We start from the raw sequence: 24,929 nt of genomic DNA on the forward strand, positions 1-24,929 counted from the left end.
GCTTGAAGGATGCATGTCGCCTGCTACTGCCAACGTCAAAACGCTTGTGCTTCTGATCGATAAATTTAACCGATGTTTTGGTAACTGATTTCGTTGATGTTCGGTAACGCATAGCGTATGTTGGTTCATTGATTTGTTGACTTGCTGGTTAATTAATTGATCGATGTTCCGCAGCACATACTCTATACTGATTGGTTAATGGATCGTTTGATGTTCGGCATCACAGTTTATATTCATTAATTGCATGATTTATTGATTGGTTGATTGAATGACTGAGGTTCGGTGACCCGTCTTTTATGTTGGTTCATTTACTGATTCACACTGTCTTGCCAGCTACAAAATACGACTTCCAGAATGCACCCATTCGCCGCGGCAAGCGTCAGAAGCACTGTGGTTTAGATTGAACGATCGGGCTGAATGAATGATAAGCGATCGATAAACTGGCTGATTTGCCGTGTACTCCAGCACGCTTCAAAACTGCAGATGTCTGCCCGCGGTTACTGCGCGAGAACGTTTTGTGTTAACCGCATATATAGCTGCAGCAGGCGTGAATAGGTCTTTCGCAATGCAGCCGTTGCCAGCACTCTCTCTCTCTAAGCATACCTGTTTACAGAAATTATATGGTCATACACGTGTAAAGATATAATCTCAACGTGCCTGTGAAGCATCCTCCAGCCACATATGTTGGGAAACCAACAATACTTAAGTTAGTGTGACAGACTTCAGGTATAGCCTAAACAGAAGTGTTGGGAAATCTCTCACAGTAGGTGGACACAGGGTATACAACCGTCACCAGCGACCAAAATGTTAATTTAGCTTTTTTATATATGTAGAAGAAAGCAAAAAAATAATATCACAAAAAGAAATGGCACCGCGATACTGCTCACGGAATGTCTCAGTCGCCAAATGGATGGCACAGCTCCTCACGGGACCCAAGACAGGTAACTTTAGCCTTAGTCGTGAACTATACTTGGACGCATTATGTCTACATTACTTTCTTTTTTCTTATGGCCTAGCCGTGCACAGCCAAGCGAGCAGCACACAGCGTTATCTGCGAGGCCATAAAGCTTGACAAACAGCGAACATGTCGAACAGATTATATCGAAAGCCCAGTCGAGAAGTTTAACTGTCCTAGTAAACCATACCTAACCCATCCCCAAGCCAGTCCCTTCTCCGTCTGTTCCTTATATTTGTCCAACAAATTTTCTTTTTTCAGCTCCAATGAAGGTGTCCTACGCCCCAAACCTATACTTAGAATAACGAGAACAGCTGAATCAGGTTAGATTTATAACCGGCGACCTAGGGAAGTGAGGTAGGTGCACAACGCCCTCTGCGACAGCGGGGATAAGCTATATATACTGCTCAAAGGCCGGGGCTATCACAGCGGCGTGGAACAGAAGGTGACGTAGAATATAGCGCGAAGAAGTTGTTAAAACCTGCATTCTGGGAGCTCTCTATACTTCGAGAATAGCACGTACGTTCAAAAGTTAACAGGCAAGAGAAAGAAGAAGAAAACACACAAACAGCAAAAGAAAAACCAAACAGAAGGAGATGACGGTCGCTCCAAGTATCGGCACTATCTTCATTGCCCGTGCCTTATACGGCCAGACGATAAACAGACGACACAAGGAACGCGCCCAACGAAACGATCACACGACGGGAGGACTACTTCGCGTATACTCCGTGTAAAAAGATAACCTCCGCCGATAAGCGGCGACAGGCCGAACCGTAACAACCACAATAATGATTAAAGAAAAGAAGACACCGCCAAAAAACGAAGCCTAGCAGACGAATAGCCTTCCGCGAAAATACACTCCTCCTCCGTGGCTCTGTACAGCTACGGTCTCTCTTCGACTTGCGAAGCCTTTACGGACGCCTCGGGGCTACTTTTTTTCCGCAGTGTTGTACGTACGTATGTGTGTATAGACATCCCAGCGAAGTCGAGCGCTCAAGAGCGCCTTGTACTACGCATGCAGTACGCGAAAGTATACAGGCTCAGAACAACATATAAAAAGACCGCGAACGGTCGCTATCTCGAGCGAGACCGTTTTTATGGCGGTCCAATCGGGATAATCTCGAAAACTTCAAGACGCCCAGCCCCACTGCGGCTTGATCCTTCTCTTCCTGTTTTGTATGGATACTCCTCGACTGTGTGTAAAAGATCGCGTAGGGGATGACGCAGATGCGGGGAAGGGGGAGAGGGAGTGGAAAGTGGGGCTGAGCAGTCTAAACGACGACCTATCCGTGGTTAACACGAACTGGGCAGACTAAAAGAAGACTAACGGAAAGCCCATTTGCTTCGTTCGAGCATCATTAGCGAGTTTTAGCCTATCTACACAAGTATGACCGATCATTCACGGAGTAAAGAAAGCGCAAGAAGGGAGTAGCTAAACAACGCACTGCCTGCGGTTAACACCCCGAAAGAGGGAGACATAGTTTAACGGTATCTCGGCAAGATCAACACAAAGTCTGCACACAATACCCAGGCGAACGGGAAGCCTATTCGTTACGTTCCATCGTCGTTAAGAGGTAGAATGCTTTACGTACGGTCGTGACAGACAAACGATAATTCGGGTTCTGCAAAGCACATCACCATCGCTTTATCAGCGAGCACCATCAAACAGAGAGACCGGATTGGTTTGTTAGTTACAATCATACGCAAAAACAGACAACCAAACGACTGCATGTATAAGTGTTCAAGCTTCAAACATTGTAAGGTAATTACGCGCTTCAACCAGCTACCAAAATTCGCGACTCACCCTTTCTTTTTTCTTTTGCATTTGATAGTTAGCCGTCATGCCTGAACTTTGTAACATACCCAACACAAAGGTCTAGAGACTATACTTTCCGTTAGAAACTTGTTTTCCGATTTCCAGATACACGCACGAAAAAAGAAACAATAAAGGAAACTGGTCCTCGGAAGGCCCAGGCGACGCACTGGCTCCGTTTGTTCTCCGACGCCATCCGCTCACTGTTTGCGCCCCAGATACGAACCGCCTGATGCTACATACCCCCAAGAACACCCGCTCCCCTCCCTCCCTCCCTCCCTCCCTCCCTCCCCCCTTTACCTCCACCCGCCGTCGCTCCATCCTGCGTTCTCAAACCCGTTCTCCAAAGAGCGCCGCCACTCGAACGGCGACAAGTTTTATGGCAAGCCGGGGTCGGCAGGGCTTCGGAAGGCAGCCGAAAGTAAACACGCGCGCACGGACACACAGTCGCACAGACAAAAGACACGCCACGCACACGCGGGCACACACACAGACCCTTCAAGGCAACACTTGCGCTCGTTTCAACAGCAGGCGCGCCTATCAGTGACGTTCGACTACTCAAGCTCCGTTTTGTCACGTGACCGGGCCGGGCTGAGAGGAATGGCGACGGTAACGCCTAGCCGACAGAGAGAGAGAGAGGGAGAGAAGGAGGCGTTCTCGAAGAAGGCAACGTGCGGTTAGCGCAAACGTGCCACGGGCACCGAGACAACGGCAGGCAGCCGAGTGATATATTGCCCGAAGAGTAATCCCCTCCCCCCCCCCCCCCCAACAATCTTCCGGCGGAAAGGAGGCGCGCACTCCGTTATTGCCGCTTCCGTTCCTAGGTGTCGCTCCTGGTCGAACGCGCCTCGCTCTGCCTAAATGCAGGGGACGAGCGAACGTGGTGCACGCCCACGTGTATATACGTAGATACGTAGTGGCGGGGAAGGTTGTAGTCGAGAGGCGAAAGGAGCGTGTAACACGAGTGACGTTTTGCCGTTAAGTGCGCTCCGTGTTAAGCGAGTGGGAGCACCCGCTTCGTACTTGTCGACTGCCGTAAGGAAAGCTTCATGAGCACTGCGAGATTTTCGACTGTGTCGTTTTTCGTATGTATGTATGTATGTATGTATGTATGTATGTATGTATGTATGTATGTATGTATGTATGTATGTATGTATGTATGTATGTATGTATGAATGTATGTATGTATGTATGTATGTATGTATGTATGTATGTATGTATGTATGTATGTATGTATGTATGTATGTATGCATCAAGTGTGTGCGTGAATGTTGTAGATAGCCAGATAGATAAATACTGATCGCCTGTTTGTCATAGCTGGTCTATAAAACAAGCGTACAGCCAGGCCTCTTCGGTTTTATAATTAAAGTTTCTAACGTTGTTGAATTTTTTTTTGCTCATGCAGCTGATCCGATAAGCAGCAAAGCTGTTGCAAGCACTTGCCCGCTCTTTAAATACAAGGCAATCAAACCACTTACGCTGTACTTCCGTACAAGCAAGCCTCTTAGGTCCCCACTAGACATATAGCTAAGCATAATTCCGATCGCTATACGTGCGGAAGCATCTTGCGTCACTAATAAAAACTCTCTACTCGTTTTATGTCTCCTCTTTCCTCTATGGCACCCAACATGACAACATCAAGGCCCAATACACGACGACAAAACGCGCCGAGGCGCAGTACATCTACACAGCGCCGTACAACATCACGCCAAAGTCTAAGACGAGTACTCCCTTTTACGACGTACACGTACCGCTATAAGACATCTACGCAAGTACTACTCCAAGAGGTCCTTGGCCACCAGTCACGTTTTGCGGCGTCAGCGACGGCGCCTGTCACAGGACACCGTTACATATACTAGAGAGCCGCCGTCACCGTCATGACGCAGACTCGGCAGAAAGACACGTAGCATACCCGCAAGTAAGCCCTGCGGGGAAGCCGACCCCTCCGAATAATCTCACAGAGCACGCTAGGAAATCATGTCAGCGAGCAAACAAAACGCCGACAGCCAATGGGAAGGTCCCTGGCGATCGAGAGAGATGCACCGCCACGACGGGCGGCTGTAACACGAATAGAAAAAAAAAAGTATTGAAAGTCAGAAAGATGCAAGAGGCGAGAAAAAAAAAAAGAAAGAAAGCGGCCACACTCTGACCGAAGGCACTGCAGCGAAGACAGCAGCGCAGGCGCGCCCATTTTCATCTATGGACGGGTGCATTGTTTTTACTCTTGTCCAGCGGCATCCTCGTCTTCCCGGTTTGGTCTGTCGTTCCCGACTTCGCTTTCAAATCAGTTGATGCGAAGAGAGAGAGAAAGACAAAGAAGCAAGCATGAAAGATTCGCGCGGGAGAAAGGCCCCAAGAAAGTTGGAAGAAAAAGGGGGGAAAGGAACAAACGAATACAAGATCAGCGGGTGTATACGGTTACGGAGGGGAGACAAGGAGGCGGAATAATCTCCGGTCCGGAGGACACATAATTCAGGACCCGCCGAGGACAGACAAGGGATAGGGGAGAGGAACTCGCGGAGTCTATGAGGGAAAGGAGGGGGCAAGTTTGCGAGGGAGAGGGGCGACAGCAGCATCGAAGGAAATCGAGACGGGAGTCGACGTGTACGGTTTCTATTTTGTTCATCTATCCTTAGTTTCCTTTTTTTTAATGAAGGGAAAGGCGATACGCCCTATAGTCCATAGCCAGTAATTCCACATAAAACAGATAGGTCCGCACGTACACAAAAACTGGTTCGTTCACATGTGCCATGCGGGATTATTCCATACGCGTGTTAAGGGGGTTAACGGCTTTTTTTTTCTATAGGGAAATATTTTATTGGCCTTATCAATATTTCTTTGTGGCGATCAATCAATCAGTCAATCAATGAGAAGCGGTTGTGAATTGCGCGCTTTTAGGATGTACGTCTCCCGTTTCTATTATAGGGACAAACAGTTGGAATTCTGGGGAAGAAAAGGATCCACAAACTTTAAAATTCGACCTTGCATGTGGAATGAGACAGAACAATGAGGACACACCCAACAAAATTTACAAGGAGGAGGTGGGCAAATTCGTCTCTCAGAGGAAATGGCAGCGACACAACAACCTGTCTCTCTCTCTGCATAGGAGAGTACTGTGATCATTTAACAATATTCACCGAAAACAACGACAACCTAGCCCAAACATCCCCTGTTTCGCGCCAAATCCGGGTTATGTGCATACTGCGCGCAGTTTGAAATCTAACTCGCAATTTACTGAAACTCTCTACCATTTTCCCGGTTCTTTCTCTCTTCAGACTGGCACCCCGCAGTGTCCAAGAGTCCGCCAAGCAGCATCTCCGACGGGGTATAGGTTCGCATCACCCCACAAACGAGAAAACCGAGCACAGACCGAGCTCGCTGGAAAGAGGAATTCCTGCGTACAGACTCGGGTCAGAGGTGGGGTCGCACCACGGGTGGTGCGAGGGAATCACACCCAAGCTCATGCAAGTGGAACCGAAGACCGAAGTTCGGCCTTTTTTGTCCGAAGGAAAAAGACAACGTTCTAAATTCGTTTTTTTTTCTTTCTTGTGTTTTCCTTTCTTTTTCGGCTTGCTTTTCTTTTTTTCAATTCTTTCCGCAGGTATTTAAGACCTGCCCACAGGACCCACAATGCAGGCACGCTCACGCAGCACACCCACAGTGAGAGCGAGACGGAAGACTTACGTGTGTTACTCGCAACACATATACAAATATCCCGACAAGCAAAGCAATACCTTAGGCCGCACCTCACACTCGTACACTCTCCGATTCCGATGTGGGGAGGTCCCTTTTTTTTTCTTGTTTCGTACTTTCGCGCATATAAGCCTCGACCACGCCCTCGCAAACGTCGTAATGAAAAATGTGTTACCACCTCTCTCTCTCTCTCTCTCTCTCTCTCTATCTATCTATCTATCTATCTATCTATCTATCTATCTATCTATCTATCTATCTATCTATCTTATCTATCTATCTATCTATCCATCTCTCTCTCTTTTTTTTTCTTTAATCGCCTCTAGCGGAGATTCTGTTCAGACGGAACCGAATATCGTGCATGACTCTTACAAGAGCGAAATTCTTCTTTACTACATTTCGTTTTTTGCCCCGACGCTACGCGTATATCCGCTTCTCGAGTCTCCTCGTATCCGTGATCTCGCCACTTCTCTCTCTCTCTCCCTCTTTCCCTCCATCTGCGTTTCCCCGTATACTACTTGCAAGATGTATGCGTCCCAGGGGACTTCACGTTTCCTCGCGTCCACGTTCTGTTCTTCTTCCACGATGGAACCGCGAGACGCCTCCTCGGAGGGAGAGAGGCCAAAAGAAACCAAACGCCGCGACGTCTAGCGGGGGGCACTAGCCCTACCGCCGGGGCCGGCTCGCCGCATACAGAAGACGTGGGCCGTCAATCTTACACCCTCCTCCTCCTCCTTCGCTCCTTCATCTTGTCCCGGCCGGCAAGTCCTCCTCACAGCGGCGTCGGCGCTCATAAATAAGGCCGCCCGGACGGGCCCGGCTGCACCGGCGGCACTGCACTGTGTCTTTGTGTGTACCACTGGCCGCGTGTATTCCATTCCGTTCGTTATTATTATTTTTTTTCGTGTTTATGTCTCTAGTTGTGTGCATTGTGCGCGCCCTTGCGGGTTCTTGCGTTTCTGTGTATGCGTACTTGTGATCTCTCCTCCTCCGACGCATCTGCCTGTCGAAGTGCGGGCTATAGTGAAATGTTTATGTGCCCCTGTGTTATAATGGTTGTTCGCCGCTTTCGCTGGTGTGAAGACGCGATACGGCAGACTTGGCAAACGCGAGACAAAGACTGGAGAAACTGTTATAAGTTCGCGTTATGGCGAGATCGAATGACGCAAGACTTCTGCAATGGGAGAAGAACGGGAACAGTTTCTTGCGCCTACGTGGAAATAAAAGGACATGTTGTACCCATCGTGTATCTCTCTTCCTAAGCATTAAGCCGAAACGTGTCGCGGGCGCATCAATTAATGTTGTGTGTGTGTGTGTGTGTGCGTGTGTGTGTGTTTGTGTGTGTGTGTATGTGTGCGTGTGTGTGTGTGCGTGCGTGTGCGTGCGTGCGTGTGTGTTTGTGTGTGTGTATGTGTGCGTGTGTGTGTGCGTGCGTGCGTGCGTGTGTGCGTGCGTGTGTGTGTGCGTGCGTGTGTGTGCGTGCGTGTGTGTGTGCGTGCGTGTGTGTGTGTGTGTGTGTGTGCGTGTGTGTGTGTTCTCGTTGAGGCCTCTGCTCGATTTTCTTGGCCTAAGTAAAGTCTAGTAGAACTTGTTGTTGGGCGAGTTGGTAGATATTAGCGAACATTGTTTAACTGCGCGAACAAACGAACCACAAAGACAGCGAGAGACAAGGACAAGTTCGCGCAGTTAAACAATGTTCGCAAGTAAAGTCCAGTCGGAAGTCAGCAGTCCTGTCGTCCGTTTCCCTATAGCCTTAGTCCCTTTCTTGCGCTCTATAGGCCGCGCATGTCACGTATCTGTATTTCGGACGCTGCACTGACCTTGCCTACGTGTGCTCGCGCTTGTGATTCGTGTTCCTAAAACCCTACCGCACAAGTATCGGAAGACGCGTCGCGTCTATACACAAGAACGCGCGCGCACACACATATATATATACCGTTGTCAAAAGGAAGCACAGGTCGTTTCCAAGTGCCTCACTATATGCGCTTACACTGAGAAGCACGTCCGTAAGGATCGGACACGCGCGCACACACACACACACACACACACACACACACACACACACACACACACACACACACACACACACACACACACACACACACACACACACAAACACACACGCACACACACACACACACACACACACGCACATACAGGCAGGCACGCACGCACGCACAGATACACGCGCGAGCGCCAATCCACAACAAGATGCCGGAATCTGGTGCTACGCACCGTGCTCTAACGGTAGCCCGCATCACACAGACGAAAGATAAAAATAAAATAAAAGAAAGAAGGTCGGCCAAAAAAAAGAAAGGGAAGATGGAAAGGATAGAGGAAAGGGGGGGGGGGGGAGGCCCCACTTAACGACCTCGTAAAACGAGGCCCATTATGTATCGGTTTCCGGCGTCCAAGCGCCAATCCTAGTGCCATATACCCGCACAAGGGACAAGAACAAGCCCGATGGCTCGCGGGGTAGTATGGTATTATACGGCCCTATACGCGTAATACGCAGAACCACTTGGAACCGCGCGCGTTCCTTGGGTGTACGTGTACTCAGCATGTACACACCGCTGGCCCGCAGTGAGCGTATATGCGCAGATATATACACATATATAATATCGCATGTTAAAGACTGCACAGCAGGAGTCACCGACTATGTTCGGCGAGTCCAGGAAGGATGGAGTGTGTTTTGCTGTTACGAGTGTATTACGCATAAAACGGGACACTCACCGGTAGCCGGGTGTGTTTGCCTAACGACCGGTTAACTCGTGCCTCGGCGGCCGGGCCTCGGACTTGAAATGAAGCGATATCATTTTTTCCTCTGGACACATAAACACTGCAGCCTCCCTGTAGGCGTCATGGTCGCGCGCGCGCGTGTGTGTATGTGCGTGTCAGCAATTAGGCGAGGCTGCCTCACTAGAACACGAAAAAGTACACCATAAACATTTTACACCCTTAAGGGTGTTTTCTTGTCACTCTTTAACACCCTTATAGTTAGGGCGTTACAAACATTCATAGAGGACGACAGCGGAGCTCTGACGAGACGTGGGATAACAAAAGACGTAGTTGAAAACTATGTAATCATTCTGACAGCCTTGGGCGCATATAAATATCCGACAGGAGTGTTTCGTATCTCTCCCTGTGAAATTCTCTTGTCGGATATTTCTGTGCGCCCAAGGCTGTCAGGATGATTACATAGTTTTCAACTACGTCTTTTGTTAACCCACGTATCGTCAGAGCTCCGCTGTCGTCCTCTATGAATTTTTTGAGGCTCTGACGGTAAGGGTGCTACCGCGAGACAAAACCCCCCTTAAAACACCCTTAAGGGTGTAAAAATGTTTATAGTGTACTCTCGAATAAAAGCGCGCTCATAATAACGCTTTAACGTCGACACTTAATATCGCGCTATATTTTACGCAAATTTTCCCCAAGTTTTTTTTTTTTTTTCTTTTTGTGCATAATTAAGGACATGGCAAAACGATGCAGACAATTCGTGGTTGTGTGTTTCTGGAGCGCCCTCGTTTTTTGTAGGTCCGAAATCGCCTGTAAGCCCTATAGCTATGTCTGTACGGCAAGACAAAAAAAAATACAAGAAAGTTGCAACACGCAATCGCACACGACACACTCCGCAAGCAAGACCTCCGGTCTTTCGCGGGATAAAAGAGTCATCAATCGAGCGAGAACACAGAAGCCGCGCAAACAACATGACGTCAAAGCAGGGAACCGCGCAAGGCCAGGTAAGCAAATGGCTATGTTGCAAAAAAAAATAATAGTAAAAAGAGTTTCGAAGAGAGAGATCGCATTGTGTGCGACAAGACAATGTGTCCACATAGGCGCTCAGGAGTTAATGTGAAAATAACACCGCCGGACAAAACATCTGGATGACTTCTTTTTTTGTTGTTCCCAAAGAAGCGGGAACGAAAGTCGAAAACACTGTAGACAAAACTATGCACGCCATTAAGCCCGCTTACACTGAGCTACAAAATATTGTAGACGATCTAGAGTTCAACGTGTTACACAATGTTGGTACCATAAAGAGTCAGCGACAATTAACCTAATAATTCAGAACACGCCCCCTACCAAAACCGTCCAGCCACTGCTTGAAGTCAAGTCGATGTTTATTTCAGCCAACTCAAAAAAACTGCGGATAAACTTCCTGTAGCTCTCGGCAGGTAAGGCTTTGCGAAATCGAAACGCCGAGCACATAACCCTACGTAGAGAAGGGCACGAGAGATTGATGTTGATCGAACTTCAGTATCGAAAGGGCAGGTGGCAAGCTGTACTACACGCAGTTTGAAAAGTGGAGAGAAGAAGGAACCAAGGCCACACTTCCTTATCTACATGCCTGCAGCTCGACATTATCTTTCGCGAACACATAGACGAGTCCAAGTCGGCGTTTCCCCAAAAAGGGAACACTGAAGGGGCAAAAAAGGAATAGGCAAACGCCACGAAAGAGGGGGCACCGAACGGAACAAATCGCCACCGCCGCTGGGCGACCTATACACGCGCCGCAGCCGCCCAACCCGCCACACTCGACGCTAGATTGACAGGTTCACGTGACCGATGTCAGGGCCAATCAAATTAACGCTCGCGAGAGAAGAGATCGGGGAAAGAAAGGAGGTCGAGGAAGCACGAGGGAACAGTTCGGTGGGGGGGGGGAGGCGGTACCACGGAGCAGGGGGACTTTCTGGGCGGGAAAGGTAGAGTGGGGGGGAGACGGCGGGAAACGTTACGTATGCATTCCCTTCTCACTTTTCCCCATTTTGGTAGTTCCCTCCTTTTCCTTTCTCGGCCTCTTCGAAATCATGATAATGGCCCTTACTATAGTTTAGCATAGCGCGCCGGCATACTCTCCCAAGCGTGGAACTGGAAAAAAAACAGCGATACAGGCATCGAATACGGCAGCGACGTTTCATCCGCCTGCTACAATATATGCATAGATATCGCAGGAAGGACTACGGTGGAAAGAAAAGTGGGAAACAAAGGAAGAAAAGGAGGGGGGATTCAGTGTTACGCGCGGCCTCCATCTCGTCAGGCAGGGGACAAACGCAACAACAATGAAACGCCGTCCCTACCCCCCTACTTCCAGCTAGGGAATCTCGACCCGGCTTCCCTACCACCTCCTTTCCCAACACACCACTAACCGAAACTTTGAGCCTCCGGGAAACAAACGCGGGAGAGCGGCGAACAAAGCGAGCGCGCCAAGGGCCTCCGCCATTGGGTCGCGCGGGAGACGTGGCACTCGAAAACAAAGACAAAATAATAAGAAAAATTGAAGCGGGGTGGAAAACTTTGACGCGGCAGCGAAAAGGGGAAGAGACGCGCACGACGTGCAAGGCGGAAAACGAAAAAAAACTAACAAGAGAGAGTTCTGCAGCGCTTCGGGAAAGAGGGAAGAGAACCACGCCACCACTACCATTGTTGTGTCGAAGTGTTGGTGCCCCTCTTCCTGCCTGTATTTTTCATATACACTTTGCCGAGTGAACGGCGGTGGAACGAAAGGACGAACGCAGCCCCGCGCTTGCCCTGCTCTAGAAACAGCGGGGGAAATGGGGAGGCGAGGGGAAGCCGAGCGGCGGCGCGCGGGTAGAAAACTGGGGAATGGGGAAGAAGGGGTGAAACAGGAAGTGTCGGGGAGGGGGTGAGAGGAAAGATTCGTGCGCCCCTGCTTCGTCCGTACGGGCACGTACCGGGGAGCCTTCATAACCTTTCCACGCAGTACATAGGGAAGGAGGGGGAAGCTTCGGGATGCCAGTCGGTCGAACGCGGCGCGGCACGGCAGCCTTTCACGATAATAACGCCGAGGCTCTTATGCAATATTAACCGAGCTAGCGCGCGGCAGCGGTGGTGACTGCTCCGCCGTATACCGCCCATCCAGCGCCCAGCCCTACGCTTCTCCCCACCCCCCTCCTCTCCTCTCTCCCGGCCCCGGCACAACCCGTCTCCATTCGCGCACGCTTATTATGTACATTATACAACCGGAGTGCTTTGTATACCGTCTCTCTCTCTCCCGCTCCGTATTTCTCTTGCGCTGGGGCGAGCCTCTTAGTCAGAAAGCGAGTCCCGCGCGTACGCTGGCCGGCATAATAGAGCTTTAGTTTAGGGGACGCAAGCCGCTTCCGTACGCAAGAACTAGGAGTCACGGTACTGCGCATGCGCAGTACCGTCGCCCCTAGTTCTTGCGTACGCAAGCCGCTTGCGTCCCCTAAACTAAAGCTCTCTACTCTCGTTCTTAGGGGCCACACGGAGTTCGCTGGCAAAAGCTGAAACGCGAGAGGTTTTTTTTCCTGTTATCGGTGCCAGAAACGAACGGGACGGCAAGAGCGGCATCCCAGGCAGCGGAATGTCCTCTTAGCCATTTGGGAATGAAGCCGGCGACTTTCTGCGCAAGTTCCTCGGTTATTGGCAAACAGCGGCTATAGACTGGACTTAAGGCTAACACAGCTGACTCGCTAATGGGCTTTGGGCGCACCAAGCGACACTGAGGTGCGCTGCAGTGGAGCACTATATGTACCGAATAATTTCGAACTCCGCAGGTTTTTTGATGTACACCTAAATCTAAGTACGAAAGCGTTTTTTTTTCTCCCAACCAGAGCAGGAACGTCACATGTAACAAGGTGAGTTAACGTACGCGTGCATGTTAAGTGGAAACTAACACTTTGTGCTTGCGTCGTCTGTTTTGAGCCATAGATATTTTCCATTCGGTGTCCCTAATGAGTTCCAAAAGTGGCGAAGTGGAGCCTGCAAGCGCCAGGGCTTCTGGTCAAATGGGCGTCTGCAGAAAGGTGCTACATACGACGGCTTCAGTCACGAACACACACACACAAAAAAAAACTTCCTATTAATTTGCAGTCAGACACAACCGACCTATTTCAATATATATATCAAAACGCTGGAGTGGAAGCCACGGCTCGTTCTTCGGTCCCGGGACTGTACCGGTTCGAGGTTCCGACCGAGACTGAGCCGAAGACACTCTGACGCGGGGGACGGCGGGGTGCAGATACATCCCTGCACTATATATTGTGTTCAAAACTGGCACACACAGCAGACGAAACTTTTAAACTGTAACGTAAGCGGTATATACATACGGCCTTACAGTCCGACAGAACCAAGGACCCTTTTGTGTTCAGCAGCAGATCGCCGTAACCAAGTAGAAGCTTCAGCTCCGCTCCCCAGACACATACACCTCACAATAGCGTGCCGAGTCACACCATACACATTGTACACTACATTGCATTCGCTTGAATGACACTTTCGCGAGAAACTGCGTATCTTTACGCTGCATTTACCCAGCTCGTGATTCTGCGCTACCTTGTTGTGTCGACTATCGAGCCTCATCGTACACATTGTACACTACGTTCCATTCGCTTGAATGACACTTTCACGAGAAACTACGCATATTTAAGTTGCATTTGCCCAGCACGTGATTCTACGCTACCTTGTTGTGTCGGCGAGGACTCAGACCACTTCGTTTTTCATCTGTAAATGCTTTGCAACCTCAACGGCTGTCCTGAGTAACTTCTAAACACGCAGTACGACATGTGACTTGGGTTGCTGGACTTTCTGGTACCGCGGCAGTGTCCTGGCTCAAAACTGCGCTTCACTAAAAAGCGCTCTATCTATAGCATCCCTTCGGGATATAGGCTTCAGCGAGACACTGTAAACAAATGCCGTGTAAGTGCTTTTCAGGCACATGTGTGTGTTAGTGTGATGTTTGTATGTGCGTTTACTCACTCGAGCTCTTTAATCCTTTACCATTTCACCTGGAGTACATAAGCATGTAGCTGGGTAACGTTTTCAGATATCATTAAGCCGACTCTTTCTCCTATCCAATACAACTCCCACCCCCATCCCGCTATCATTGTCACCTTCACAACAACAAAACCGCAAGGTTATGTGACAAAGGTATTATGTATAAAGCGACGCACCAAACTGCACCTAATTTAGGCATGCTATCTTTCTGCTGATAACTCGACCTGCTGCATGTGCAGAGATCAATGTTATCAGCGTCCTAAAGAATGGACCGAAATGACGAAGAAAGAAAGAGAATAGAAAACCAGAGAGAGGAAAGAGAAACAGATTGAGAACAAAAGAGACCAGAAGGAACCGCCTGACAGCAAACTAAGGAAATAATACACATGAAATAAACAATGCGCGGAGGCTCTTTGCTTGTGACCCCCACTCAAGTGTTTTTTTCCCCACAGACGCCACCTATTTTCCATCGAAATGGAAATCGCGGGCGCAGCATTTTCGCATCGGCGAAGGGTGAATGCGAGTGGTAAGTATATACCCTATACGCTTCCACGCACGAGGATTCGATCGGTCAGCCATGACCGCGCGCTCCCACAAAGGCTGCAGCACGGAACCGCGATGCCGTCGCCGAAAAACAAGCACCTTGAATCGAGAGGGGGCGCGCCGCAAAAACGTTCCAGAAAGAAACACAAGTGCAGCGACACAAAATCAAGTCGCGACAAGCAATAGATGCCGGCGGCAGCCTCCCGCATTTTAAAAATCGATCGTCTGCAACCCACGCCATTGGACGACGCCGGTCACGTGGGCCTGGCGACGAGCTTTCATTGGCGGAGGGGGGAGCGACGCCAGTCCGAACAACTCGGCAGCGCTGGGCGAGCAGACGGCGGTGCAGAAAGCAGACGATGCGTGCGCGGACCTAGCAGAGCATCTTAAAGGAAAAGAAGAAAAAACACTGGAAAGCACGACGGTAACTGAAAAGCAGAAGCGGGTATGGCGTGGCGTTTAGGGAATGTCGGCGTTGGGGGGGGGAAGAAAGTTCCCTGCCAATTCAGGAATGGCTGTGACGCCTCCCGTTCCCTCTTTCTTTTTTTCAGGCAAAATAAGAAAATTCGGAAATGCCGCGCACCAGACGCGAACGAGCGAGGAAAACGAAGAAAAATGCAGAGTCGACGAACTCCCCGGGACAATCTATGGCGCTGTTGTGATGTCTGCTGTTGGAGAAGGCAGGAGCAGAGTGGGGAGAACGCACATAACGCTTTCGCTTGCTTTTCAATGCCCCATCCATTCGCCCCTTGTTTTTTACGATATAAGTTTCGTCAGAGCGCAAGTTGTTGCGAAGTGCTCTTGTTGCTGGATTCTCTTCTTTTCCACTGCATCCTTTACTTCTTCATGAAATTTTTCCCCCGAATTTTTCATTGCTAAACGCTGCGACAATCTATGCTGTTATATACGAGAAGAAAGCTTCTTAGGTGTCGCAATAAATAAACGAGATTGGCTGAAGATTCTGAAGCAAGGATAGAACAAAGCAAAATAACTCATTTGTTTAGGCTAAGGAGCAAATTCTTTTTTTTTTATGTATGTGGGTGTGGGAGGGGGGCAAGTAGTAACCAGGACGACGCAAAAAGGTTGAGACAAGCGTGTCCATCAGTCTTTCGTTTTTTAATACAGCGTTTTCTACCCCTTTCTTGCCCCCTTCCCTATCGATCTCATAGCATGCAATATACGACACAGTCTACAGAAACTGCGGGGCGATCACTCTTTCATTTACCGCAACATGCCCACTCTAATTCCGTCACTGATATTATGCTATATACGTGACACTCGAAAAACAGTCAATAACACTTCCAAAGCACCAGAGCTTTGCGAGATAGCTTCAAGGCGGCAGCCTTTGAGATTGAAAGGCGTGCGACTGGGTGAGCTGCTTCCAACACGACGTGCACAGGTATCTGCTACGAAACGCCAGCAGATACGAGACGCCGCAACAGACGAATATGACCCCAAAAGGACCCGGACAGCCACGTGGGTCACTGAGACCTTAGGAAGCATTGTCCATCTTACAGTGCGCTATACATAAGCACGATGAGTGGTAACGACGGTGATGAAGAGATAACGACGATGACAGCACTACGGGTGACAACTAGCGTCGCCGCATCTGTTTGTAGTGGCTTTTAGATTTCCTGAATGAACAAGCCGTCTGCTGTGAAACGACTGCAGGAAGCGAGACTATAGAACAGAGGACAAGAAGGCCACAGAAGACCACCGACAGTAACATAGTCAATCGAAATTAGCTGTCTTCTCTCTTGCACTGGCCGAAGCCAGCTTGACACGTGGCAACGACGTTTTTGACAATGGCCACGATGCTACCGGTGATGTTTACCGGCGGTGCATCAGCATCTAACGCCTTGTGACCTTCCTGCATGGACAGTTCATCTGCTGTGAAACGGAGGCAGGAACGCCAGCAGACGTGCCAACAGACGATAAGGCGGCCAAGGAGGGGGTTCGTCAATGAAGGCGATTGGCCGGGAAAGTACTACCAAAAAATCGAATAAAAAAAAGAGGGGGGGGGGAGGATAAAGACCAGGAGGAGCCGATAGAGACGGAGAGGGAAAAGATGGACGTCCTTAATAAATGGCCCGTGCGGCGCAAAGCGGCAGCCGGGGTTCTCCCGGAACATTAGGAAGAGCGCGGCATTTCAGACGCCGGATCCGCGGGTTCGGACCGCGCCGATGGGAAGCCTTTTATGTATAAGCGTGCACGAGCGCTTCAGGAGGCGTAAAAAAGAACGGGTCACCGCTGAATCGCCGAGACCAGGAGCAAGACCACTAACCATCCAGGCACCATGGCCATAGGATACAGAAGAAAGCAGACGGAGAAATGGGCGGCGCGGAGCATTTGCGCATGCGCGGACTGGCAATGTGGAACGCATATGCTGTCGTCAGAAGAGAGGACGGCTGTATAGCTGATCGTCAGCACCCCGTCTTTTCTGTGTGTACAATGATTCTTTAACTGAGCTTTTTCTTTCTTTCTTTCTTTCTTTCTTTCTTTCTTTCTTTCTTTCTTTCTTTCTTTCTTTCTTTCTTGTTGTTTTAGTGCCACCGGTTCCTCTGCTGCTTTACCTGTTCGCGTTCAATTTTTTTCCTGCTTTCAACGTTATCCCTTACTTTTATTTTTCTTCCTGCGTCTGTTCAGTATAAGGACACCGCAGATGGCACAAAGTCAACAGAGAGACGAGCCGGGTAGCTAGCCCAGGGGCTTGCTTTTTGGCGCGGAGTGGCTCTACAGCAGCATGCTTTCCGAAGCGGGGGACACGACGGAAGGACGCTGTGACCGAATGTTCGAAGGCGCTACTCTTCCTTTTCTGTATATATATATATATATATATATATATATATATATATATATATATATATATATATATATATATATATATATATATATATATATATATATATGTGTGTGTGTGTGTGTGTGTGTGTGTGTGTGTGTGTGTGTGTGTGTGTGTGTGTGTCAGCAGCAGCTTTAATTTGTGCCTCCACTATTTCAACAACTTTCAGATAATAAATTAATGAAAAGTAAATGCAGCAGCAGTTACTTGATGGTCACGTGACTGCGCACTGCATTGCGCCAGCTCATCACGTGAACACGGAATGGCGCTAGCAGGACGGAGTAGCCACAGATATCAGGAGGCGCTTCGTACTGAGGTTGGCCGACAATCACGGAAACTTCCCATCAATCGATGACCCTTGCAAGAAGTCGTTACAGAAGTCTTGTTGACACTGTGATGGCTTTGAATATGCCTTACTATTGAGCTGCATCTCAAAATGATTCACAATTTTTTTCAAACGAATCGTCCGCGTGTCGATAGCGAGGCGCCAATGCTAGTGCAAAAGAGTCACTCAAGTGTTCCATGACAATTACGTCTCTCTCTTTCACTTTCTCTCCCGTATGTTCTTATTTCGCAAAATAATATTAGATGTGAACGCACTCTATCACTCAGCATACATGGGAGGCATTGCCGATAGAATGAGCGCAGATACACTTCAGGACACGATGGGTCACGGAGGACAAGTTTGGCGAGTCACTTCAGCATCACAATCATACGAACGGCACATAGCTGCGGTTGTCAGGTTCAGTCGCCAACATTGCCCTTTACACACGTCTAAATGAATGAAACAAAAACAACAACAAAACAAAGTAAGCAAAGATGGCTGCGCGCAGAAGCGTGAGAGCAATCGAGTGCCCCTCGAACCAGACTATATGGAACGAGACTCGCATCAGCAGGGTGAGACGTGTGGAATAACTTGAACCGCGGGACCAAACAAAATTTGAAAGGCGGCGGCCCCGGCGGTCTGACGTTGACGGCTCGGAAAACGTGGTTTTCAACGACGTCCCAACTCATCGGCCAAAAAGAATGATATGCAAAAGCGAGGCGAGCTCGTGTCAGTGGGGATGGACGAAAAAAAAAAGAAAGCAAACGAACGTGAATCAGCAGCGGATCGGAACCCGAGAGACGCGCCAACAGAGCGCCCTACACCACTGCACGTGACAGCTGAGGGTCGGTGCAAAAGCCGGAGCCTGAGACGGCGCGTGGGTCAAATAGGAATCGAGTATCCTTTCTTTCTTTCTTTCTTTCTTTCTTTCTTTCTTTCTTTCTTTTTCGGGAAAAAATGCAGCCACGCGCAGTGCTTTTAACCGAACCGCAATCCACGAGAACAGGGCAGACGGGTCTTCTATCGCAAGCCTATACCACGTGGCCTTTTTCTTTCTTTACTGCACGCTCAGACCGAACTTTTTGACAGGTATACATATACTCTGCCACTTATCTTCCGTTGATTCGCTTGGCCTCTCTGTCCCTCTCTCTTTTCTTTCTCCTTCAAAGAACCGCTTTATTTGAGTCCTCGGCAAGAAGAGAAATAATAATAAGACGGTCTCCACAACGCCTCCTCCTCAACCATACCAGTCGTGCTCGTGGAGAGTCTGGTACAGTGAACGTTCCCTCAAAACTGAGGGAGAGAGCAAGGTAATGGGAAAAGCTCATGAGTGAGGTACCGCCCTCCCCCGTTCTCCTTCCCCGTCGTTCGCCGTAATAACGATTATTACCGGGCCCGTAATAACCAGCAGTTTTCTTTCTCGTTCATCTCGCATGCCCTCTTTATCTCCATTTTGATCTCATTCACTCGCATTACCTGCTCCCTCTCTCTCTCTCTCTTTCCTCGTCTTCACAGTTGAGCTCATCACCTTTGCCAACCTCAAGTACAACCTGCAAGCACTTTGCTCGTTCTGTCATTCAAAAAAAAGAACGATCTGGCGAGTGCTCGAGGCACTTCCTAGAGCGCAAACCGCGATAGCTCAATAGCACTGTCTGTTGTTGTAGAGGGGATGTCCAAATTCACACAACAGAAATCTTTGTGCTCAAAATTTATCAGGAGTCCTCCCTCTTACTTCGACGTGCCTCATAATCGCCTCATAATCTTCGGCACGTAAAAGGCCAGAAGGTACTTATTGTAATTTTTTAGCACACCATCGATAGAGTCTCGGTAGAGTCGTTGGGCTCGTAATCGCGTAATGTTCGCATAAACAGCTTTCAAATAATGCCTGAGCAGACGACGCCTCCACTTAATTGTTAGCGGTCTTGACGCGAATCCCAGACCATGGACTCCGAGATTTGAGGCGCGCCGCGGGCGCCGCCTAAATCTCGGAGACCCTTTCCGAGGAGCCGCGCTGGTTCTCAATATTCTGGGATCTGCGTCATTTCCGGCGTGCGGTAATGGCTGTGTTTGTTTACAGATTCGGCAACAAAACGTGCACGTATGCCATCGATTTATGATGCATCCAGACGTTTTTCAGACGTGTTTCTTTTTTTTTTCTTTTTTTGCACAGAGAGTGCTGTTTATAACATACGTACTGCATGAAAGTACAATTTTTACGAGGTCTAAGATTTCACTGTATATGGCCTTTGATCGGGTGTCGCTGGTCAGCGTGATGGTAGCGGGGGGCAATGACGATAGAGACCGTGTAAGTTATAAGATGAAGTCGATTGCGCGTTCCCACTTAAGCAGGACGCAGTTTTGCTATTGAGAAGCGTCAAAATCAAGGAGTGGATAATTCTTTTAAATTTCGGGAACTCGAATTCATAAGGGAAAAGGAAGAAGACGATACTTCCCTTAAACAACATTGCACTGCCGCGCAGACATCTTCAAATACCTCGCCATCAGTGTCCGGAATCAAACAGGGGGAAACCATGCAGTATATATACTACCAGGCTTGGCAAGATCAGCACTTGTTTTTAGGTACTATATAACGCTCTGACTTTCGTGCAGATCGGTTTACCTTTCTGGTGCCCTTCACCTTCCCTGCGCTGCTGGCTGCCTTAGCATGTCGAGCCAACTAGGCAATCAACTCTAGATCAGCTTACTTTTTAAGGATCGATGCCAGCGTATACTTTCTTAACGAATTACCCGACATCTGGCCCGGCCTTCGTACGCGCCCGTGAGCAGTCCATTTCACCTTGGTTTCAAAGAGAACTAACTTTCCGCAGAAACAAGCGCCGTACATATAGATTCGAGGCGTTCGATCACAGCTGCTATCGCTGCCATGACGCAGTCAACGGATCACTTCGGCAAGCAGCCGTAACGTTCCCCAAAGAAGGGAGAAATTTATTTAGAAAATAGCTGAGAGGTCGGCCCGAGGTTGACTGCGCCACAAAGGGCGCCGAGGCGAAGGGAAGCAAAGAGAAGCAACGTTACAAAGGGCCTTAATTAGAGAATCTCCCACGCGCCATGTGCCTTGTATCCGTAATTCTGTCATTATATAGTATCATGAATGAAAACGTCTGTCACGGTTCCCATATGCAAAACATACGATCACGTGGGTTTATGGTTAGGGGCATACTGGTCTTTTCCAATAGCGCGACACGGGCGGAAAGGCGCGAGTAAATAGTCCGTCACATGGACCCGTCACAGCCTCGTGTCAAACCACCGTGCCGTGTTTCCCGCGGTTAAATCAGGACTTATCAAACTGGGCATACTAAAGTCAGCGTATCAAAAATAATACCCTGGGCACGACATGGTTAAGAGTTCATTATGCAAAATAGAAGTGAGGCGTGCAGACAGGACACAAGAGTAGAGAAGTGGACAACACGCGATGCTACGCGATGCCGTGTTGTCCACTTCTCTACTCTTGTGTCCTGTCTGCACGCCTCACTTCTATTTTGCATAACGAATCCTTACCAACTAGCTCAGCTTTCTGTCGTTCTAAAAAATGGTTAAGAGCACGCTGCGATACGCGGTGATTCGGTGTCCGCGGACATTCCCGACGTACAAAAAAGAAACATTCGCGCCGCAGAAAAGCAACATGACGATCTTGCGTACCTTGCCCAAACGGCATTTGGCAGACATTCGCGAACACTATACACTTCATCTGCATACGGACGACTGAGGTGCACAAGAAAAACGGTTCCCTCCAAGAAACACAACACGCGGCAATCCAGCAAGCAGGAGCAAAGACATGAGCGAACACGACGCTTTATACTATAGGTTGGCGGCCGCTGCAGCACGTATATGCATACGTGACGCTACGTCGTCGTGGGCTGCGTACGGAGGCTGCAGCAGTATACCGGCGCGATCTGATTTGCATACGAAGGGGGGGGGGGGGGGGCCTCGATATCGCTCGGCCGATTTCGAGCCGATCTGTATAATGCCGCTCCGGCAGAGCACGCAGTCCGGTGTGTATGCTATATATGTTCTGCGCGTGAGAATCGCGCTGCGATCCAAAAAGAAAAAAAAAGTAATAAGGACGACATCGTACACGACGGCTCTGGCAGAATACATTTGCGTCCGCAAATACTCATTGCGTTTCGCGTCTGGCAGTACACAGGGAGCCGAGCTGGCCGCATCGAATTATTGAGGTTCCCGGTCGGGGCCAGTATTGGTTCGTGCACCAAGGGGATGGGGGAGGGGGTATGCAAATGCGGTGTACCTTTAGTATTCGTTTTTTGTTTGCGCGGTAGCATTGCAGGTTTGTCACAGCGAAAAAACGGAAGGCCGTAATCGCAGCGATCAATCGAACACAAGACGACCCCTCCCCCCCCCCCCCTCCCTAAAAGCAAAACTTGCGCGGCTTGATACGCGAATCGAGTGTCCCGATGACGTTAGCATATCGCTTTGGCTACTGACTTCTAAAGAGAACATGTCTGATTGGGAGGCCGCTCGGGACCGACACTGTGCTGCCTTAATGTTATAAAGTCGTGCCTGGTGTGCAGGCTTTGCGAATTTGTCGTCTTGTATCGTGCTTGCGTCCCGATACCATAACACAACTTGCGGTCTACTTTCTGAGGCAACGAACGGAAAGCTACAGGGGTGGAGCTTTTGTGCACGCGTTTACTGTACCAAGTAGTCTGGCAGAGGTTGCCAAGCTTCTTTTTTTTACTGGTTGCGGTAGCAGTGTGGTCCCTAAGCTAGTATGTACAGCCCCGTGAACAGATCAGAACTGGCAAGATGGCTACTTAGACAATGCGACGGCACTCCAGAATAGCATGGCCTTCGAGATAAGGCGACACGCCCCTTCCGATCTCGGAGGTCACAATAATAGCCTGCAGTCTCTTACTATAATTACTAGAGGGAACTCTGGCGCTGCCATTGTTCAGCTATCATGGGAAGCGCGTTCAGCACATGGATTTGTATGATCTTCGCGCTTGTGGCTTGGAAAGATCTTGAGGATTTATTTACTGTGCTTGAGCTCATTTAGCGGCCTAAATTCGAAGTAAATCCGACATTTTCGAAAGCGCATGCAAAGCAATAAGACTCTGCGCACATGTAGAATAACTGTGAGTTGCTACATTTATCACCGAATAATTGTTTAAAAACGTCAATGAGCAATGTAACAAAGCCGTTTGAAAAGTCAGAAGGGCAAAGAAAGTTTAGGTAAATCCATGTATACTAACCGTCATCACCATACTGGTTAAACTGCCATGCTTGTAAGCTCTCATAGAAACTAGCGCCATCTATATAGTAACTTAGTAGGGATCTATGCAGAATATCGCCATCGGCGTTTGGGAGCCCGTGTTGAACTGGCGTATAGCGAATGTTTCGCATTTGTCAAAACGCGCAATAGTAAAGCGAAGAAAATTTTTTTTAACGTATCCAGCTTTTCTGGACACAAGGGTTTAGTTCGCGTGAATGCCACCACGTGGCGTACTCACCTTAAACTTTTCAAACTTCCCGCGGTGACGCATGATGACGTTCAACCAAACAAAAATAAAAAAGTAAAAGCTATCCCTGCGCATTGAACTTCGCCACAGTGCTTGTCCCGCCGGTGTTATCAGTGTTCATGATCAATCGTATTCGCTCGTCGCCTGGAAATTGCTCGTCATCCAGCGTTTACTCGCGACGAGCAATTGTTGATTCTGGCCTTTTGATTCGGTTCTTTTTTTTTCTTCTTTTTTTCCTTTTCTTTTTCTTTTTTTCATTCTACGGAGTAAAGAAGCTAGCCTAACCGTCAGAAGTACTTCGGGGCAGTCTTTCTTCAATCGGCATACATTGTTAACGTCCGAACATCGCACCGCACCTACTAGAGACGCCGTCGTGGATGGATTTTGATTTTCCCTTATCCAATTCGTTAGGTGCACACAATTATTTCACTAGCGACTTTGCAATGCGCACTCATGGGCTATCGCCGCAGCTGCAAATCTAGATTTGTTTAAGTATAAGACATATACATGGATATGTCGGTTTTTCACCTTGACACAAAAGTCACGAAACAAGAGTTGAGCAAACTGTCCCTGTGTCGTCGCAGGGTGTGAGAGGGGGCTAGTTGGTATTCCATGCTAAAGTGACTAGCGCAAGAGTGGACACGGGACACTAAAGAGGCGAGAAGGATAAGCGCTAACTTCCAAGTGGGCGCTTGTCCTTGTAGCGTCTCTCTCTTGTCCACTCTTGCGCTAGTCAGTTCAGTCTGTGTCTTCACCGGTAGCATGCTATGACCGAAGCTGCTCGCAATATTACGTCACATTTACTGGCCACCAGGCCAGGTACACCCTTGGGTACGACATATACAGTACTTGTAGTTAGTTTCCAAAGTAGTCTCCTATGGCGGCTATCCACGTGCGTGAAGCAAGAACGCTATTTAAAATTATTGTGCAGTAATATATGCGGGGATTTGTATGTTCTCCACATTCTCTACCATGTTGCCGTTCCGCCTTTATTATGTAGCCGCAATGTAGACTAGCAGATATCGAACGCTATAAAGGCTATCCACATATTCAACCCTTAATGACCATCGGTTATCTTCTCTCCTCATTACATGTCCTGCCCATGCCAATTTCTTTTTCTTGATTTCAAATAAGATGTCATTAACTCGCGTTTGTTCCCTCACCCAATCTGCTCTTTTCTTATCCCTTAACGTTACATCCATCATTCTTCTTTCAATAGCTCGTTCCCTCGTCCATAATTTAAGTAGAATCCTTTTCGTAAGCCTCCAAGTTTCTGCCCCGTAGCTGAGTACTGGTAAGACACAGCTATTATACACAGACTGGATTCCAAGGGAAGGGAAGCGTAGCAGGGGGTGGCAGAAAGTTAGGTGGGCGGATGAGATTAAGAAGTTTGCAGGGACGACATGGCCACAATTAGTAGGTGACCGGGGCTGTTGGAGAAGTATGGGAGAGGTCTTTGCCCTGCAGTGGGCGTAACCAGGCTGCTGCTGCTGCTGCTGCTGATGATG

The 24,929-nt window shown here is 48.8% G+C and overlaps 1 protein-coding gene across 6 annotated transcripts in view; it reads right to left on the reverse strand.

Annotated features, from left to right (window-relative positions):
• LOC135896389 (homeobox protein Meis1-like) overlaps positions 1–24,929 on the reverse strand; it is a 441,556-nt gene that overhangs the window by 110,786 nt on the left and 305,841 nt on the right. The gene's annotated exons all lie outside the window — the stretch shown is intronic.

Source organism: Dermacentor albipictus, chromosome 7 (assembly GCF_038994185.2).
Source record: "Dermacentor albipictus isolate Rhodes 1998 colony chromosome 7, USDA_Dalb.pri_finalv2, whole genome shotgun sequence".
In the NCBI taxonomy this organism is placed as follows: domain Eukaryota; kingdom Metazoa; phylum Arthropoda; class Arachnida; order Ixodida; family Ixodidae; genus Dermacentor; species Dermacentor albipictus.